Source organism: Xenopus laevis, chromosome 3S (genome assembly GCF_017654675.1).
Source record: "Xenopus laevis strain J_2021 chromosome 3S, Xenopus_laevis_v10.1, whole genome shotgun sequence".
NCBI lineage: Eukaryota > Metazoa > Chordata > Amphibia > Anura > Pipidae > Xenopus > Xenopus laevis.
The window spans coordinates 64,835,461-64,853,345 of NC_054376.1; positions in this window are offsets into that span (position 1 = coordinate 64,835,461).

The following is a 17,885-nucleotide window of genomic DNA, read 5'->3' on the forward strand; positions in this document are numbered from 1 at the left end:
GACTTCCAAATTGCTAACCACAGCCCTTATTTGGCATCCCCTGGAACTACTTTCACACTTGTGTTGCTCACTGACTCTTTTAACATTTATATGTGGCTCACTGGTAGAAAAAAAAACTGTGGATTCCCAAACTATTTGGACAGCTGTAATATGAAGGGAGTTGGGTCAATAGGAGCTGCAAGAATAGAGGTTGCATAAAAATATGATTTTGATTTTTTGTTGGTTAAGGCAAGCCTTTCTGAATTACTTATGGACTTCTTAAGAACCGAGCTGTTCATACACTGGACTAAATTGGACTAATTTGATCAATTAGCCCCAATGATCAGATCTAATGACTGGCCCTGTGCATGCCCCTCGAAAAAGAACCACATCTACGGCCCAGTGCAGTCACGGCTTGAAGGGATTTTGCCACCCACCTGATATATCTACCTGAATACATTTTTTTTTTTTTTTAAAAAATGTCTCTTTATTTATAGAACATTTTTAAGAACAAAAAGAAAAAATAATACAACATGATACAGGTACACCTGAATACATTTTATGAAGTACACAGTAATGTTACTATGCACACACATAATGAAAAACAATTCACATTGCCAAATTTGATTAAAAAGTTATTATCAGGGGCGTTTCTGCCTTGCCTCAGATGGCAGCTCCCCAGAAGTTACCAGGGGCAGCAAAGAGCCGATCTGGTAACTTTAAGAGTCGAATTTCCAGGTTATTAAACTGGAATTTCGGCTTTTCTAGCACAGAGAGCACAATTTCACTCTCTGCGATGGTGGGGGGGGGGCGGTATTACAGCCTGAAAGGCACCTGGTTAATACAACGATAAGTGATTGCTCTCAAATAAATGTGGGATATTTTTTTAAAACTTAAATTGGACCTGTCAGCCAGACACAAAAATCTGTATAATAAAAGTTCTTTTCAAATTAAACATGAAATCCAATTTCTAGCTGTTGTAAACTCATTTAAAAATCTCAGCTGTCAATAAAATATTGCCTGCCCCTCCTCTATGCCTTAGGCATAGAGGTAGGGCAGACAATTACTTTCACTTTCCATTCAGAACTTTCTAGATGTCACTGCTCTCCCCACATTTCCCCGTTCTCTTCACAGTTTAATTGTGTAGCCAGGGCATGGGGATGGACATCAGGTCCCCCATTCTGGTGCACAAACAAGATTTTGAGATAATGGAAGGCTTGTCTTAATAACAGTGTCCACAAAATGGCTCCTGCTTGCTTGCTATAATTATGAATTCCCAGACTGAAGGAAACAAGATTCAAATAACTTATATAGTGTAATTGAAGTTTATTTTGCTTGACTAATGTGATAAAATAGGATTTTGAATCATTTTTTTGGTTGACGGGTCCCCTTTATGGAGGAACTGACTGTCAATTAAGCGTATCTTTCTTTTATTCACTGATGTGCCTATTTGTCTGTGCTGCTATCAGAAACATAAAGCACAAGCTTTTCCATAAACATGCTTATACTTTCTTTGTATTCTCACTTGCAAAAGACTGAAGAGCTTAATGTTCCCTAGACATCAAGTTTCAGGTTACATTTGGTGGTCCCAAGAGTAGAGAGAGTGAGCAGAAAGGGAGTGTGTATAGCTGTTTACTGGACAGTGATCATATGACTAATGTAAGACTGTGTTGTTATCCATAGTTCTTTCTTTAATGGACTTTAAAAAAATGACATGCCTTAGTAGATGGGTCTTATAAGAAAAGTAATGATTGATTATGGCATGCTTTAATACATGTTGTTTGCTATGCTATAGCCAGTTGGATAAAAATAAAAATTTTCACCTTTATGATAACTTTTATAAATTAAAGGAGAAGGAAAGGTAAAAAACAAATAATGTTGTATATATTAAGCTTACAAGAATTGGGCATCTATATGTTTTCCCTTCAGCTGTATTCAAAGATCAAAGTAAAAAATTTTGCTGTGTGCATGTAATACAAAAGACATCCCTCTCGCTAACAAATCCAGCTCTATTAGGGCTCGCACATGCGCAGAAGAAATTCTGCAAGCCCTACACATGCGCACAAGGATCTTGTGGCTTCCCTGTGAAGCGATGACGTTGAGGTCACATGATGCAGCTGTTCGTCATCGTTGACCTCTGCATTCCTTTTTCCCCATTGCTTGGTAACACAGGGAAGCTTTGAACTTCCTGCGCAGCGAGCGCAAAAGCTGAGGAGCAGAGCTCAAGTAAATCAAGCCAGCATTCCGGTCTGTCTGATGTACGTTTGCATCCCCGGGTGACAAAGGAGGCGCAGGAGCGAGGAAACGCAGGACGGAAAATGTCGGCGCCAAACTTTAAACTACGCGAAACTTCAGAGCACTGGTGCACAAAACCAGTATCAATATTGCAGTTTTTAATGTGGCGTTTCAGGAGGGGACCTGATGGCAAACACAATGAAGTAGGTGTTGTTTTTTAAGTTTCCTTCTCCTTTAAAGGAGTGGTCACCTTTATGATAACTTTTAGGGGCAGATTTATCAAGGGTCGAAGCATTGTCGGACTGGCCCACTGGGATACCAGGAAAACTCCCGGTGGGCCAAGGTTTCAGTGGCCCCTCCTTCTTCTAACCTTTTAGCCTATTTCATGTTCATTCTCTATTTCTTTAAGAATAAATAGGCATACTAATGGAAGAATAGAGTATAGTATGTAGAGAAAAGAGAGGTTGACTGAAGAGAGGTATAATAATTTAGAAAGTGGGCCCTCAACCTAAGGTTTTCTGGTGGGCCCCTGGTGTCCCAGTCCGACACTGGGTCAAAGTGAATTTGAGGGAATTTTCGAAGTAAAAAAAATTCGAAATTCTAATTAATTTTTTGTATACTTCAACCATCGAATAGGATACAACGACTTTGAATTCGATTCGAAGTAAAATAGTTCGAATATTCGACCATTCGATAATCAAAGTACTGTCTCTTTAAAAAAAACTTCGCCTTCAATACTTTGCCAAATTAAACCTGCCGAAGTGCTATGTTAGCCTATTGGGACCTTCTAGAGCAGTTTTCTACGTTTTTTGAAGTCGAAGAAAAATTGTCATTCGAATCATTTGAAAAAATCATTCGAAAAAACTTCGACTTTGATATTCGAAGTCGAAAGTAATTCAATTTGATGGTCGAATTTCGAAGTATTTTCAACTTCGAAATTCGACCCTTGATAAATCTGCCCCTAAGTATATTAAAGAATGACTAATAACAACTTTTCAATTGATCTTTATTATTATTATTTGTTTTATAGTTTTTGAATTATTTGCCTTTTTCTTTTGACTCTTTCCAACTATCAAATGGGGGTCACTGACCCCATCTAAAAAACAAATGCTTTGTAAGGCTACTAATTTATTTATATTGCAACTTTTTATTACTCGTCTGTCTATTCAGGCCCTCTCCTATTCATATTCCAGTCTCTTATTCAAGTCAGTGCGCAGCTGCTATGGAATGTGGACTGAAATTGCAAACAGGAGAGCTGCTGAACAAAAAGCTAAATAACTTGAAAACCACAAATAATAAAAAATGAAAACGATTTGCAAATAATCAATCAAATCACCCTCTACATCAAACTGAAAGTTAAAGGTGAGCAATCCCATTAACTGTTATGCAGAACAGCTGTATTCCTAGGATGGATATCAACTTTTACTCCTAAAATTCCCATTTCATGGAATACCCTATAGCAGTGCTCCCAATCCAGTGTCTTGCAAGTTACATGTTGTCCCCAATGTATTTGGATGTTGCTCCCAGTGGCCTCAAAGCAGGTGCTAATTTTTGAATTCCTGGCTTGGAGGCAAGTTTTGGTTGCATTAAAACCATGTATACTGCCAAACAGAGCCTCCTGTAGGCTGCCAGTTCACATAGTGGCAACCAATAGCCAATAACAGTCCTTATTATGCATCCCAGGAATTTTTTTCCTGCTTGTGTTGCTCCCCAACTCTTTTTTCATTTGAATGTGAAAAGATTTGGAACCCCCACCCTATAGGTAAGTCCAATCAGAGTAGCTTCTTATCATATCTCAACTACAGACTGGCTACACCCCTTATTGGACATTTTATGAGTGAAAATTGATTTCCTTTCCATTTCTTCTCATTTTATTTCTGTAAATAATTTACTATGATTTATTTAATGATCCATTTGCTAAGCTGTGCAGTTGCAGTGCATCCTCTTGTGGTTTTAGGACTTGGGCCAAAACCACAGCTTATGGTGTGCCAGGAACTTCTTACATTTGATACTTTGGCATTTCTAAAGGTTTTATGAATGGAGATAAAAAAATTTGCAGATCTAGGTTTGTAGAGCTGAATTTTTCTTTCTAAAAATCCTTACAGTTTAATGCTGATTACACAAGAAAGCCAGAGCAGTGTATCACATAATAGAGTATTGATTGACTGTAATATCTGTCCAGGAAAGAGCATCACATATATATACACTAACGTTCAGAAACAAACGTTGCCATTTTCAGTTGGAGTTAATGAATGTAAACAGAAGGGTGGTATTTTTGTGTTTTAACGATGATATATTTTAACACATTGTCAATTACATTTATATTGTATATTACTGCAGTACAGAATTCCAGATTACACAACCACAGATAAATATTCAGGCTTGATCTCCTCAATTCTTATCTTAATTTCCTTCCTTACTGAATGTTGGGGAGGAGAGGTCTCATAGGCTTCCTCCAGTTACGTCTGTCCATTAATGATAGGCTCTTAAAATTCTAAAAACTATCCAGTTACCCCATATTTTGCAAAATGTTCACGGACATCCCTTAGCATGGCGTGTCATCTTCTTTAATGACAGGACATTGTATTCATGTTTTTCCAGTTGTATAGGTGTAGGATCCATGGATTTCCATGTTAACTGGATGGGAGGGTGTTTGCCATAAAATATAACCTGCGGGAGACATGGTCTGTCACAGGAATTTAGTGTAAGCTTCTCTGTATAAACCAGAACATACAATTAAGGGTTTCATTTACACTTTGCAGCAAATAGTTCTATCTGTAGCAACAGCAGTACATTATCACCAACACTTTTTGTCTTTATGAAATGGCCACTATATTCACTTCTTCAACTTGTTCCAGGTTTAGTACAACTGATTTGAGCCACATCCTGACCTATTTATCTGGGCAACACCAATACTATCTTTACTTTTACTTTACTTATTTACATTTTATCCTACAGTCACTGCCCCCATACTATTCACAACTGTTTCCTGTAATTCTTTCATAGATCACTCTGGCTCCTAGAAGAGCTGGGTCCCAGATTAGGATATTCAGTTCATGGTGCTACTATAATCTTGCAGTATGGGAATATCATAAGGCAACCATGTTCGCATCAAAGAGAACATTCAGTAGTGTAAAAGGGTCTACTATGTCTTTAGTTCTTATACAACCTTGAGGAGCAATCCCTGGGTACAGCGACTTAGACAAGATGGTTGCCAGTAGTATCTGTCTTTCTCCAAAACTAAACATATCTCGATATAGAAAAAAAGATGAAAAATGTACATTTTCCATTGTTCAGATTTCCAGATGTTGCACACCTTACATCGGGTTTTGTGTCTTTTGGTGTTGGTCCTGGTTGCATGTTGATACTAAATGGCGCCTTGCCATAAATTCCAGCTTTGTGATGGTACAGTTTTTGTTGAGACTGGTCATAGACATGCTAATTCAGTTTTGTGTTCATTTTCAGGTCCCAGTTTTCTGGAATACAACAAATTTCTTGTTACCTGTCTAACCCTGCCAGCTTTACTGATGCATCTTGTACATAGAGTTCTTTCTTCATTTCTTGTCTTCTTGTAGGTTGCATTTATATTATCTTAGATATCTCTTGTATAATAAATACATCCGTGACAGCATATTTTAAATGTATGCTTATATAAAATGAAGCCTATCAGAAGCCACAGCTTCCACTTGAATGGAGGTCTGCAATAAATCAAATACGTAGGTTATAGAAATAGTGCTATGTGTGTGTATCTCTATATCAGAAACTTAGGGGCAGATTTATCAAGGGTTGAAGTGAAATCAAGGGAATTTTTGAAGTTAACAAATTCGAAATTCTAAAAAATTTTTGGATACTTCGACCATCGAATAGGCTACTACGACTTCAACCTTCGATTCAAAGTAAAATCGTTTGAATATTCGACCATTCGATAATCGAAGTACTATCTCTTTAAAAAAACTTCAATCTTCAATACTTCGCCAACTTAAACCTGCCGAAGTGCTATGTTAGCCTATGGGGACCTTCCAGAGCATATTTCTAAGTTTTTTGTTTTCCAAAGGAAAATCATATGATCGTACGATTCAAAGTACGATCCTACGAATTCGACTTCGAATTTCGTAGTATTCAATTCGATGGTTGAATTTCGAAGTATTTTCCACTTCGAAATTCGACCCTTGATAAATCTGCCCCCTCTAGAGTATTAGCTAACATAGCAGCCCAGACAAACCCTGGATAAGGAAGCATGAAATGAAATAGACATCTTCTATTCATCTGTTAATGAATAGATTTCCTACCTAAAATATTTTTATTTAAATAAAGCACAAGCAGAATAATAATAATAATATGTAATAATTATTGTTAAAATTATTAATAATATTAATAATAATAATGCTATCTAACCCCAAGACATTTGTGAATGTTGGACTCTAATGACCTTAATGTATTTTAAAAAAAAAACACCTTTTTTTATTGATTGTGTACATTTACTTCTCTCCACATTAAATGAAAAAAAAAATACATTTGTTTATGTGCTTTTGGGTTTTCATATGGTGATTCAAAGACGATGGATCCTGTGACTTTAGGTGTGCAGAGGAATATATAATCTGAGCCCTACTGCACGACCTTCAGCCACTGAATGTTGAGACATATGTTAAAATATAAAAAGAAAAACTCCCATGATGTCTAAAAGGATTAACTAACACACTGTACATATTCTTGCTTGAATAATGAATATAACTAGTATATATTTCCAGCCGTTTGTAAATACTGTACAGTAAAATAATGTAACCATAGCCAGGCCTGTTAGTTATTTCCAACGACAGTGTCTCAATTAAAGCTGCTGATTTTAAGTCCCAAACCTGTTGGAAAGACTCTCGATGCAAATGTTGCTTTATTCTCAGGCCATAGTTGGCAAGTCTAGAACCACCGGATCTACATAGCTCACCAGTGTGAGTTCTACCATTGCCAAACACTGCCAGAGAAGTCATTGTTCCTGATGATTTGACCCTGAGAAAACAAAATAGAATAAGTACAAAGTGCCCATATACAATAAATATATTGAAATATGTATTATGCTTTAAAATATGTCTTCCTTGCAGCCCTCCATTGACATTTTAAGCAAATAAGAGTAGTAAAACCATCTGTTCAAATTTAAAGGAGCAATATTAAGTTCAGTAGTTCTTATTCTATCCTGCACCCATTCTGCACTCAGCATCTGTAGTTTAAGATGTGAAAATCAGTTCTGTGGTACTATATTTCAGGCAGAATAAATCGTCAATAGATTGTTATACTTGGGTTAAACTAAGAAAGAGAATCTGACTGATTATATGCTCCTCATCCTAATAACCAAGAGTGCAGGTGTAAGTATATCTATAAAACAATCCATTCTCCAGCTGCACTAATTGTAATTGCAACTATTTAGTACACCAATTAAGTACATAGGTTCATGATGAATACTGGTGTTATGGCCCATTTATCTTTATGATTGCTCAAATTAAAAAAAAATTGCTGAAAAAAGTTATTAAAGTCAATGGGTGTGATACCAGCTTTTGTGGAACCAGCTGAGAGTATTCATAGCACATCATGTTTTATGTAGGAAGTAATACCAAATACTATATATATATATATATATATATATATATATATATATATATATATATATATATATATATATATATTATGCAGGTTATTGCATATAGCCATGGTAATGGTAATTATATCCAGAACCTGTCTAGCTGCATATTATTTCTAAATTGCAGACACCTTATGTTTTATTGCTGGAAACCTTAAACCCCTGTTCCTAACAGAACTTAGAGCACAGTCCCAATGGAGATCTTTCCCAGCACATTCATTGCCAAGATCACTTCCATTAGCTTTCTGTGTTCTGACCCGTGGTTGCATTTCTTGCCGTCAGAAACCCTAATCTAATGAATAGCTTGGTCCAGACTATCAGTAGATATTTTAGAGACAGTCCCTGGCTCTGTCTGACTTCTACTTTTACAGCAAATTGTTCTCCCTAGGTACAAAGTGTCAAAATAAATATTTAGCCTGTATTACTAGGTCGTTTTTTGAATATGCTTGCTCCCATATACACACAAAACAGGTTTTTTTTAAGATCCAAATTAAATGCACAGATTTCTCGTATCATTGTATTTGTGTATATAAACCATGACATCACAGTTTGTGTGATTAAAATGTCCCATTTACTGATAAGGTTTGCTGTATCACTTACTACAGTGATCCCCAACCAGTAGCTCGCGCGCAACATGTTGCTCTCCAACCCCTTGGATGTTGCTCCCAGTGACCTCAAAGCAGGAGTTGATTTTTGAATTCAAGTTTTAGTTGTATAAAAACCAGGTGTACTGCCAAACAGAGCCTTAATGTAGGTTGACAATCCACCAAATGGCCTATCACAGCACTTACTGTATGTGGCACCCCAAGAACATTTTTCATGCTAGTTTTGCTCCCCATATCCTTTTACTTCTGAATGTTGCTCACGGGTTCAAAAGGTTGGGGAACCCTGACTTACTATATGGATATGTGTTTGTTCCTGCAGAATGGTTTGCCCAGCACGTGGCATTTAAACAGATTTTAATAGAAGTAATGAATTCAGGGCAATATTGGCAAATGATTGTTTATGAAAATATACTGACATTATGCCATAAAGAATCTCCTTCTGCTAATGTTGTATCATCATGTTTGTCTTCTTTATGCCTAATTAACAAGCTCAATTAACTCACCTCTTAAGATAATGTTTTCATTTTATTTAGCAGAATCATTAATTCATTTTCACATTAGTGGCATATTGCCCAGCAATGTCCCATACACCTCTTTTCTACTTGTTTTTTTTTTCATATAATATGCCCTTGGCTACCATTCTTCTTCCAACCTTTCTTTCAGTTGATTTTCTCTTGTAAACCATCTCTGTCTATTCTAAATCTTAAGGTGTGGCCTGCCATTTAACAACAGGAATACCTTCCCCCAGGCACCAAACTGAAGGTTGCTGGCATCAGTTGCATATGTTCTACCTCCTGAACTTTCAGTTTGCATTGGAGCTGCAGCTACAGAGTAATATTAATCATTTATGCACTCAGGGCCCAGGCCCGGATTTGTGGAAAGGCCACCTAGGCCTGGGCCTAGGGCGGCAGGATTTTAGGGGGGCGGCATGCTGCCCAACCACACCCACATTGGTTCAAAAACACTGGGGAGGCACTGGAGATACAATAATATTTTAAATTTCCCGTGCGCCAATCCCCATTGCTCCAGTCCAGATGATGAAAATTTGCACGAATAAAGGGGCAGACAGGGGCGACTAACGGCAGTGGGCCTAGGGGCGCCCACTATGTAAATCCGGCCCTGTCAGGGCCATAGTAAGGGATGATGGTGATTGGAGATGCTGCTCTGTATTGATTTGTATTATATACTGACTGGGTTTGTCCTATACATCCTACAGCTGTGAAGTCAGGAAGAAACCAATACTTAACAGGAACTAACTAACAGAGGATACACTCTTCAGAAACAGGAAAAATATCTGGTTTATTTTTAAAGAAAAAAACCCTCAGCATAACATTCATATCCATGCTCCAATGCAGCAAAGGAGACTTATGTCCTGTGCTTATATTACCTATGTCACTGAATTACCACAATAGCTGTGAGTGGCAGTCATCTGTAAATATATCTAACTGCAGCAGTTACCACTCACAGTAATGTGATCAACCCCTTAGACTTCCATATTACCGGTTACACTCATTCAAACCAACCAAACCAGGATAACTGCCAGAATGAACAAGCCTCACTGACATTTGCACTAGTAAGGCCAGACGAGGAGATTCGGGGAGATTTTATCGCCTGGCGACTTATTGCCACGTCTTTTGCGCGACTATCTCCCCAAACTGCCTCAGCGTTTTTTCCCCATAGGCTACAGCGCAAAATCGCCTTTTACTTGTGAATGATGTGTAATCTCTGCAATGTTGAATGTCAGTACTAAAAAGAGAAGAAGAAGAATGTTATTTCGGCACACAATAAATCTGGCCCTACTCCTGTAATAGCTGTATGCTACATGTTGACCCCCCCCACACACACACACAAATAAAAACGTTTCAGATGGAACATAAACACAGTTAGTAAAATATTGAGTATAACATAGAAATGCTTGCAGGTCCACGGTGGTCTTTCAACGAGGACTCCCAGAACTACTACTGACCAAGGAGTGTGTGTTGATGGTTGATTGGGAGTTAATATATAACTGGATCACTTCATGTCAGATTTCCCTGACAAGCCTAAGCCTGCATGGAATTACCCTCCCTCTCTATAAAATTTGCCTTATATCCATGGATACAAAAAAGCCTGAGGCAGATTATTTGCAAAAAAAAAACAGATCATAGTGTTCATAGTACTCTCTGTGCCAGACAGTGAAAGGATAGAAGGTACAAGCCTTATTTGTTAAAAAGAATGCAACAATACTGACAATTTTCTATGACTTATTTAGCGCTAAACCATACTAGAACCACACATGACTGGAATAACATTGGATACATCATAAAAGGATCAGAAATCTTTGGAAAGTACAAGAAATTAGTGAACTTCCTGGTGGTAGAATGTGCTCAAGACAGTGACATTTGTATGTTTCTTAGGCTAGTTGCAGAATATTCTGTATTGTCCTATATTGGCACTACACATAATTGCTCAAAGTATATATACAAAAGCAAAAATGTGCTAGTGCCAAAGCAGGCCAGACAGAGTTCTCTCCAGATGCCTGGTTATAGTGTACATCACCTGCTATGTCTCATACCTCTATTTGTATATATATATATATATATATATATATATATGTATATATATATATATATATATATATATATATATATATATATATAATACAGACAGCAATGTTTTCATCAACCAACAAGCAGGATCTATGACTTTTCAACTTCATTCTGTATTTGGGATGTAAAGAGATACTGCCACCAGAAAATAACCTTTTGTATAACCATCATAACATTATGTTTGAATGCTATTTATCATTTTGCCATAAAAGTATTTACAGATGCTTTTACATTACCTTTCTTACCCCCATGTTCCTCTAAAAAGGGGGCTGCCATATTTGTGCAGCAGGAGTCTGTTAGCATTAGAAACTCTAACTGACAGACTGAGATGGGGCATTCAGGTTGGCAAAACAGTCAGGTTTAGAAACTTCCAAGTAATAATTACGTACAAAAGCAGAACTATCAGCGAAAAAAATCAACGTGACTTATAGGTAACTTATAATGTAGATTGATATTTTTTAAGAAAATTTTGTCTTCAGGGTAACACAGTGTAAAAAAAAAAATGTAACACAGCCAAATGCATTTTGTGCTCCTGGCAAGATTTTTTTTACAGTGGCTTGGTTCTTCTCTTCTGTGAGTTCCATACTCATTCTAACCAAGATACTCTCTCTGGCCCCTCCTTCCTGTAGGGAAACAAAGCTGATATTGGGCGGTCTTGTAAATCTTGATTAACAGTTACGTGGTCTTGTGGTTCTTTCTCTGCTCTGTTTATGGCCCTATGGTAATTCACTGATTTTGTGTTTTCACAGTGAATTCTACCAGTGCCATACACAGAACAGGAGGGATGCTCACCCAGCGTTGGCCTGGAAAGAAAATATTTGGAGTAAGCAAATGTGTGGTCAGCAGAAGGTGGGACTGTGTACTTTATTCACATGCCAAGGTTTCACTTTTAATATTCACAACTACTATTATTCACTACTATTATTCACAAAATGTTTTTAATTACTAATATCGTTGTCAAACATACACCTAAAAAACATTTCCTATTTTTTGCATATAGCACTACAGGATTACATACTACTTTGGTTACAATTCCATTACATTTTGGGCACTTTAAGAGTAGAGAGCAGACTGTGTCTGCATATCATACACAGCTATGGGACCTGTTATCCAGAATGCGAGGGACCTGGGGTTTCCGGATAATAGGTCTTTCCATAATTCAGATTTTCCTACTTAAGACTGCTAGAAAATCATGTAAAAAATAAATAAATAAACCCAATAGGCTGATTTTGCTTCCAATAGGGATGAATTATGTCTTAGTTTGGATCAAATACGTATGTTTTATTATTACAGAGAAAGGAACAAATTCAAAATGTGGATAATTTAATTATAATGGAGTCTATGGGTGATGGCCTTTCTGTAAATTGGAGCTTTCTGGATAATGGATTTCCTGATAATGGATCCCAAACCTTGTTTTCATTATTTCATCATATTACAGTTGTACATGTTTAATGTTATTGTAATTAGATTTCAACCAGAAATATTGCATGCTGTCAGTATTGTAGTGGCATGTTTAAAGCTGATGTATAACAATATGAGGGTAGAGTAATAATCCCTTCCTATGGTTCTAGACACAGGAGGCCTTCTAGAAGCTGTGAAGCTATAAGTCTGACTATCCCTGACTGCTAAAGGCTAATAAGGAGTATGAACGTTGACGTTCACAAAAATAAAAGTGCCATGTGCCTGGCCTCCAGGTTTAGTGTACTACTACTACTACTACTACTACTACTACTCACCCCTCATGTAGTAGGGTGGCTGGAGTGGTAGTTCTGCAAGAACCTGCAGTTTAAAGTTATCTATAAAGGAATTCAATTAATATTTGCAAGATCACTTAGGTACTTAATTTGCCCACTTTAAATAAGAGATAAAAAATTTGGCTCCAGTCAATTTAATAGAGAACTGTGAATGACAACCTATAGCAACATTTTTTTCCAATGAGGAGCACTGCTAAATGTCCAGAGTAATGCTTGGCAGGGTTCCACTCTTGCAATTTACTCCTGACCTCAATGGGAGCCAATTAATGACTTGCTTCAAATGTATGAAGTTCAGGTTTGGCCTAACTGCTATATCAAGAGATGGGAAAACAATAAAAGGAACCAGGCATCAACAATACCATTAAGCAACACATTTAGCTTTCCTGTTGTCTTCTAAAACACAGAGCATGCAAGGCCCTCTAATAAAATAAGTATCTAATTTGGCTCAATTAATTTATGTTGGCTGCTGTACTGTGAACATTTCTGCATCTACAATCCTTCAGATACTGGTACCTCTAATATGCTGGTTTGTTATAACTGGCAACACCATGATAATTTGTAGTTATCTATATAGTTTAGAAAAAAAATGTAAACCATTTGAACAGAATATGAGTGAAGAGCGGTAGGAGCCTCCTATTATTGCATACCTCCCAACTGTCCCTTTTTCGGAGGGACAGTCCCTCTTTTGACAGCTCAACCCGAAGTCCCTCATTTGTACTGGAAAGTCTCTCTTATCTATGCACTGAACAGCCAGAAAAAGAAACAAAGTTTCTCACTTAATTGGCTTTAAGCAGAGAGCCCAGAACACCTAACAGGTGCAAATAAGATACTTTGTAACAATTTTGAGACACAAAAACACAGTTTAGATAAGGAGAAATATTTTCAAACTTTCATAACCTGCCAAATTTTGTAAAACAAACATGGTAATTAGGGGGTGTGGCCACTGAAAGGGGTGTGGTCAAAATATTGCTGCGCTACGTGCGGGAAAAATTTTTTTGTCCCTCTTTTTACTTCCAAAATGTTGGGAGGTATGTTATTGTAAACTGCAACGTCCAAATTTCTTAATTTAAAGGGGATCCTTTAATACAATTATATTATTATTATACATGAGCCCCAACCCATTTATTTAAATAAAGCACCCATACCTTATCTGTTATAAAGGTATTTAAAAATCGTAGCTGCCAATCACATATTGCCTGCCTGGCCTTGGGAATAGAGGTGGGCAGGAAACACTTTCACTTTCCATTCTGTTCTTCTTAGCACTCCCCTCCCTCTTCACTGCTTATATTTGTGTAACCAGTGCAAGGGCATGAGCATCACATCACCCATAAACAAAATGTTGGGAAGATGCAAAAAGCTTGCCTTTATAACAGTGTCCACAAAGGCAGCAGCTTTCATATTGTGACTGTGAAGTCCAAGACTGAAGAAAACAAGATATAAATAATGTATATAGTGTGATTAAAGTTTATTTGGTTTGAGCAACACCATAGAAAAAGATTTGGAATTATTTCTTAGGGTAATTGTTCCCATTTAAAGTAATGCTGGGATTTGTGGTTTGCAAAATGGGCCAGGAATAATATTGTCAAAAATTCCAGTATTTAATTCAGAAAGGAATCCTGGCAAATTAGGGGAATATTTTATCTGTTCATCTGCACGGAAATTAATCCATTAACTGCAAGGCTGCAGATTTAAAAATGTAAAAAAAATATATATATAAAAATATAAATATTGGAAAATATACCTTATCACCTTTTACACTGCTGGTTTTATAAATATAAATATTATGAATATAAATTCATAATGTAAATATGCAATTATATAAAATATTTTTACATTTTAGCCCTGCAGTCTGTGGTCTGAGTAGCAATAATCACTAAGTGCATTAAACAATAAAAACATAATATATACTGTAGATAATTCCCATTAACCGTGAACCTCAAGTTATTATTGAACTAAAACTCCCAGCATTCTCCTGGCAGAATTTTGAGTAGAGTGCACCTAAACATACCATGCCATGGTTTGTTTTGCCAAGCCCAATATGCAGTGAATAGCAGGTAGATATTTCTGGTGTAAGTGCCGACGAGCCATTCCCCTAACAATCTCTCCATTGTACAGAAACAGAAAGGGACTCTATAAAGATCCTGGAGGAGCTCAGTAACAGGGAAGCCTTCTGCCATATTTGTAGCTTGGTAGTTGAGCCAAACAAGAGAGAGGGGTGAGTACCTGCACTCAGCTACAGAAGAACTTTACTTATGTTATTGTCAGAATCACGGCTCTGCAATACAAATCAGCTATTAGCATTAACCAGATAATAGCAATCAAGTTGAAAATACCATTTTATACTATAGACTTTGTATCAGTGGTGCCCAATCTGCACCCCTTCTGTTATTACAGCACAGCTCTCACCCACTGACAGCCAAAGGCTTCTGCTGGAAGTTGTAGTTCAATTTTTCCAACTGATATCCAAGGAACAAGTACATTGGTCAGATTGAAACTCATTTTTTGTACAATTTCATTGGTACAGGTATGGACAGCTTTATTTTACAGGCACAGGAAACATAAAGTAGATATAGCACAGTGATTGGCTGGATAAACTGCACATATGATAAGAAAGTTGTACTATCTAAATTTCTTCTTTTAAGTCCCATTGCACAGCACCAAACAAGAGATAGAGTGCATGTATCTGGTGCAAATAACTGACGTTCAATCAGTTTCTGAAAATGTGCCTGCAGGGGAGGGAATTATTATTGGTCAAGATTTACTAAACAGTGCTACAAATGACCAGTTACTAAGTGCTTATAATTGAAAGGCAATATAAGTATTAACATATATTTATAAAGTGCCAACATATTAAAAAAAAGGAAGAACACACTTTAAAAAACTCTGTCCACCAATTAAGATCATTAAGAAGCGGGAGGTCACTGGGCACAGATTATGCATTTGGTCCTTATGACATATTTTACACAGTGCCCAAGGCTTCTAGCCACTTCCCTGTCTGTAAAGTAATACAGAGATCATTGGTACTCGGTGTGACATGTTCCATCCTTTGAAAGAATGTTAAAATGTTATCACACCATACATGAGAAATATTTGGAAATAAGTAAATTTAAACAAATGTACAGTAAATGATCCCTTACTGCTTTACCTGTTTAGTCATTATTAGAATACAGCACTTTGACATGCTGATCATGCAGCAGCAATCACCTTCCTCTGACCTTGAGAGAGATTACAAGCACCTAAATTGCTAAATATATAGCGTTGCACAGCTCTAGAGGCAGGTGCTGGTACTGATGATTGTGTGGGTTACATCACGGCAGCCCAGGAAGGTACTGGCACATAAAAGCCACCAGCTCTCTGTATACAGCAGCCACTAATACTGTCTTCTCTTAAACAGTTTATTTTCCCTTTAGCTGTACCCAGACAGTTTAATATGTTTCCGCTTGGCATATAAGGAATACCCACTAGCCTGGCAGCTATGTACTCAAAAGTAGAGGCAGGGTTATCTTGATAATGTTTACAGATTTCAACTGACTCTTTGTACCTGCTGTATTACAACTTTTTTTTGGTTCAAAATACATCTGATTGTTATCTGCATGTAAAAATTAATTAAAAAAAAGAAAAGGCAGGGTTATTAGACTACAAGTCCCATAATCCCTAGCAGGAAAGTTGCAGTAGCTAATCACTAGTGGATATAAATAAAATAAATATAAATGTATGGAACAAGAGATAATGTGGATCAGGAGCACAGTCTGGAACTTGGACACCACCTATAGACCTGGGGCAGCAGCATTGCACATTATATTCACCCCTTCCCCAGTCAATAATCAGCTCTCCCTTGGCATCATCCCCTTTATGTTTCCTAATCTCTGTGTCACTCCTCAGTGTCCCCAGTAACAAAAGACACATGGCATTGATCCTGCCACACTAAGTGATTTTTAGGTAGCCAAATGGCTCCCTTAACAGGTCATCTTCTCCTCGCACATTTCCTTCTGAAATCAATACCGCCTAAAAGATGTCAGGGTCAGAAGGATGCGAAGAATAATATTCCCCCCACCCAGCCAAGGATCTGCCCGAGGCATCAATTAGGATCACTTAAGAAGATGATTAATATTTAAAGATACACGAGCAGCCTGCTGTGCCTCCCCATCAGCAACACTCTGCGCCTTCTCTCTTGCCAACATGGGGCAATCATTGGCCACATTCAATTAGCCGTCTGGCCACCGCCGTCCCTTAAACATTATTATCCCTTAGTCATATCGATACGAAAAGCTTTGCTTTGAGAACAATAATAATAGTTATTATACCCTGGTGCAACTGTGCCAAGCAGCAGATTGCTGGAAATTATTATTATTATTATTTTTATTATCCCTCTCTACCCCACACATAATACATTCATTACTGCACTCAATCCGATTATTCTATACAACCTGTATTTTGTACAGCGGCTTTCATTTAATCATAGAAATCCATTAAGCGACGTCTACATTTTCAGATCTTACATTTCTAGATATTCGGGGGGGTTTTTTTTCCTATTCGCATAAACATAGCTCTTAATCGAAAATGATTTCCGTATAGTGTAAGTCGTTTAAACAAACTTTAGAATACAAATATCTTTCTTTTTGTTACAGTAGAAAAATAAACGCATTAATGTTACCCCCACCAAGATTAATTGTGAAATGGCAACGATTTGACTTTGTTTCCTGTTGTACTGAGACTAATCAAAATAAAGAGCAATTTAAATATAAAAAAAAAACATAACAATTTGCATCTTATATTATACTGTGCTAGAAACTGTATCCCAATAGCTGTGATGTACACATACTAGCAATATACAGCAGAGTTCAATAAATCGTCTAATTTGTAGAAACTCACATATACATTCACTTTCTCATTGCCCCTGCTTCACTATTTCTCTTATAATTTGGATGATATCTGCAGGTAAGCCTATAATAATAAGGCTCGCAAAGGACAGCTTTCGTTTTAGCACAAACATAACACAAATATATAACTAGAATTATATATATTAGTTATATATAACTTAGAAAACAAGCAATAGATGGACAAAACAATTACCTATCTACCAGATGCAATGGTAAGA